We start from the raw sequence: 4,223 nt of genomic DNA on the forward strand, positions 1-4,223 counted from the left end.
CGTCTCCCATAACATAAAAAAAAAAAACACATACTCACCTCACCGCTCTTCTCCCCTTCATCTCTCATTTCAGCGCCGCTCATACATAGTCTATGCTGAGAAGCGTCAGATCCATATGTGCAGGAGCGGATTACAATGAGGGCAATGTGGGCACTTGCCCAGGTCCCAAGGCTGAAAGGGGGCCCAGTTCGCCCCGTTTTTCCTGAACTGGTTGTTAAAATTACAGCCGATTCAGAGAACCGGGGTGAAACAGGACTTCTTACCCAATTGTATCCGCGTCCTTCGGATGCAGATACAACTGATTACTATTGCACTGGCTCTTTGTCTGTGGGCAGCATTGGGGGCAATATCTACAGGGGACGCTATTTAAACTGGGCAAGATCTACAGGGGGCATTGTGACTGGCGGAATCTACAGGGGGCAGTGTGACTGGCGCTACTTAGAGGGTATTGTGACTGGCAATATTTACAGAGGGCATTGTGACAGGCGCTATCTACAGGGGGCAGGGTGACTGGCGGAATCTACAGGGGGCAGCGTGACTGGCGATATCTACAGAGGGCATTATGACAGGCGCTATCTACAGGGGGCATTGTTAGTGTTAGTGTGTGTGTGGTACTGGAGCATAGTACCATTATATTCAGGGGCATAGCGTGTGGCAGCATGAGAATTTTATCTTAGTTTATAGGTGCAGAAATGTTGGAAAAGTGAGGAGCCGAAGACATATAACCGGCAAACTCTGCAGAAATGGGCTGTGGCTGGGAGAAGTCATCATAGAGGTCTGGTCCCGATGGAGAAGAAAAGAGAAGAACAACGAAAAAGAATCTGAGGCGTCACATGGGAGTCACTCAATGTAAATGTTTATTCTCCCTGTGACTGATCAATACTGTAAAGAAAAAGAGTTGGTCAGCTCCTCCTAAAACATGAAATAGATATGCAGGTGCTAATCTGCCGTGACTAATTTATTACCAGTAACAAGAAAATACAGCTGCACACCGCAGGCTCGAAGAGAGATAGATAGATATATATATATATATATATATATATATATATATATATATATACACACACACACACACTTATTGTTTATTATGCATTTTTATTGCATTACTGCTATAGTTATGTTAATAAATGTGAGGTTCTTAGCGCTCAGTTTGATCAAAATGTGCGAGCCCACCTGCCACGACAAGGCGACCTCTATCAGGGGGTCCCTACACTGAACATTATATCCCTATTTTGGAGACTTACCTCAACTCCCAGCATATTCTAACCATTGTTCTGGCTATATTGGGAGCTATCGTTTTAGGACGAACAAACTTATAGGGCAAGTGTTAAACTGAATTTGCAAATGATCTCTGTACCGAGCTGTATTTGCGCTGGTGCTCTATTTATGTATTGAGCTTCGTTCTGGTGCTGTATATATGTACTAAATTTGGTTCTGGCACTGTATATATGTACTGAGGCTGGTTCTGGTGTTGTATAAATGTACAGAACTTGGATCTGGTGATGTATATATGTACTGAGCTTGGTTCTGGTGTTGTATTTATTTAATGAGCTTGGTTGTGGCACTGTATATATGTACTGAGCTTGCTTCTGGCAGGGTATATATGTACTGAGCTTGGTTCTGCTGCTGTATTTATGTACTGAGCTTTGTTCTGGTCTACTTATGTACTGAGCTTGTTTCTGATGCTGCACATATGTACTGAATTTTGTTCTGGTGCTGTATATTTGTATTGAGCTTGGTTCTGCTGCTGTATTTATGTACTGAGCTTGGTTTTGTACGTATGTACTGAGCTTGGTTCTGGAGCTGTATTTATGATTTGAGCTTGGTTCTGGTGTTGTATTTATATACTGAGCTTGGTTCTGGTACTGCATTTATGTACGGAGCGTGGTTCTGCGGCTGTATATATATGTAGTGAGCGTGGTTATGGGGCTGTATATATTTACCTTATCTTAAGGTTAAAGTAGATGTTAAATCTACTTTTACCTTAAGAGAAGGTAAATATGCACAGTAAAAACTAAACCCAAAAAAACATGGAGGAAGCTCAGTTTTTTCCAATTCAACCATTACATGGTACTTTAAATGGTGCCTAAAAAACTACAACTCCTCTCGCAAAAAAATAATCCTTCACACACCACTCCATTGACGTAAAAATAAAAAAGTTATGACTCTAGGAAGTTGAGTGACAAATGAAAAATGGCTTGGACTATAACCTCTTCAGGCCGAAGCCATTTCAATAGAGTGGTGTGAGGGCTTATTTTTATGGGAGGAGTTGTAGTTTCTAATGGTAGCATCTAAAGTACCATACAATGCACTGGTAAACTGAAAAAAAATGATTTGCATGCTGACATTGGAAAAAACTGATCCCTTCATGGTTTTTTGGGTTTCATTCTTACAGCTTTCACCATGCGGTAAAAATGAAAACTTAACTACATGCTGTGGCTCAATACGATTACGGTGATACCAAATTTATAAAAGGTTTTCTTAAATGATACTACTTTCAAAGAAAAAAACACATTCTAAGGCCTCGTGCACACTTACATCACCGTTTTCACGGCCGCTTTTGACGGGTCCGTGAACCTGTTTTAGCGGCTGTGTGCACTGCGTTTCCATGCGCCGAGAATGGTACTGTCCAGGGTGCTGAAAGAGTTAATGGGCTGCACTGATCGGCGGTAACTTTCAGCACCCTGGACAGTACCATGCTCTGCGCGTGAAAAATACAATTTTAATGTAATAAAAAAAAAATAATAAGTTCATACTTACATTCCTCCTGTCCGGCCTCCAGCGATGACGTTCAATCCATGTCGCCGCTGCAGCCAATCACAGGCTGTAGTGGCGGTCACGGACGTCAGGATGACGTCAGAAGGCCGGCCTCCAGGGATGACGCTTCATGCCACGTGACCGCCTCTGCAGCCAATCACAGGCTGCAGCGACCTCTGCAGCTGCCTCTGAAGCCAATCACAGGCTGCCGCGTCACAAAAGAAGGTCGGACTGGAGGAAGAAGAGGGACTCGTCACCAAAACAACGACCCGGTACGTATGAAAGGCTTTTTATTTTAAATCAGCAGCCTTTTTTCTCTATCAGTTATTGATAGAGACAAGTGGCTGCCGATTAGTGTAATATTTTTCTAATCTTTTCAGGCCGCCCGGCGGTTGCTGGGCAACGGCTCCGTCACACACGGACGGCACACGGATGCCTTCCGTGTGCCTTTAGTTTTTTGGACGGCCCCATTGACTTGCATGGGCCTCACGGTCACGGAATCCCGGACCAAAGTAGGACATGCTCTACTTTGGATCGGAATGGAGCAACGGACCGTCAAAAAAACTGTAGTGTGCATGGCCCCATAGAAATGAATGGGTTCAGGGTGCTAGCAGTCAGAAAAACGGCTAGCACCCTGAAGGAAAAATCCTAAGTGGGCATGCGGCCTAAAACCCATACGTTTTTTATTTTTTCATCGATTGAGCGGTGAGATGCGTATTGTTTGCGGGACGAGCTGTAGTTTTTCTAGGTACCATTTTTTGGTACATGCAATTTTTGATCGCTTTTTATTATGTTTTTTTAAAGAGCGAAATTGACCAAAAAACAGCAATTTTGGGGTTTTAAATATTTTTTCGTTCACCATGCGCGTTAAATAACGCTATATTTTAATAGTTCAGAAGCAGCTATACCAATTTTGTTAACTTTTTTTATTTTTTACATTATTTTAGAGGAAAACTTGGAAAAGGTGTTTTTTTTAACTTTTAATTGGTTCTTTTTTTCCTTACTAAAAACTTTATTTCACTTTTTTTGCTAGGGGACATGAACCAGCGATTGTTAGATCGCTGGTACAATAGACTGCAATACTAATGTATTGCAGTATATTGTAATTTCCATAGGCTTCTTTTAGGCTTTATTCACACGAGGTCATGACGTCCGTAATTGGAGGACGTATTTCGGCCGCAAGTCTTGGACCGAACACACTGCAGGGAGCTGGGCTCCTAGGATCATAGTTATGTACGATGCTAGGAGTCCCTGCCTCGCTGCCGGACAACCGTCCCGTACTGTAATCATGTTTTCAGTACGGGACAGTTGTCCGGCAGTGAGGCAGGGACTCCTAGCATCGTACATAAGTATGATGCTAGGAGCCCGGGTCCCTGCACTGTGTTCGGTCCGGGACTTGTGGCCGAAATACGTCCGTCAATTACGGATGTAATGACCTCGTGTGAATCCAGCCTTAAAGTGTAGCT

The sequence above is a fragment of the Rhinoderma darwinii genome, chromosome 6 (assembly GCF_050947455.1).
Source record: "Rhinoderma darwinii isolate aRhiDar2 chromosome 6, aRhiDar2.hap1, whole genome shotgun sequence".
Lineage (NCBI taxonomy): Eukaryota > Metazoa > Chordata > Amphibia > Anura > Rhinodermatidae > Rhinoderma > Rhinoderma darwinii.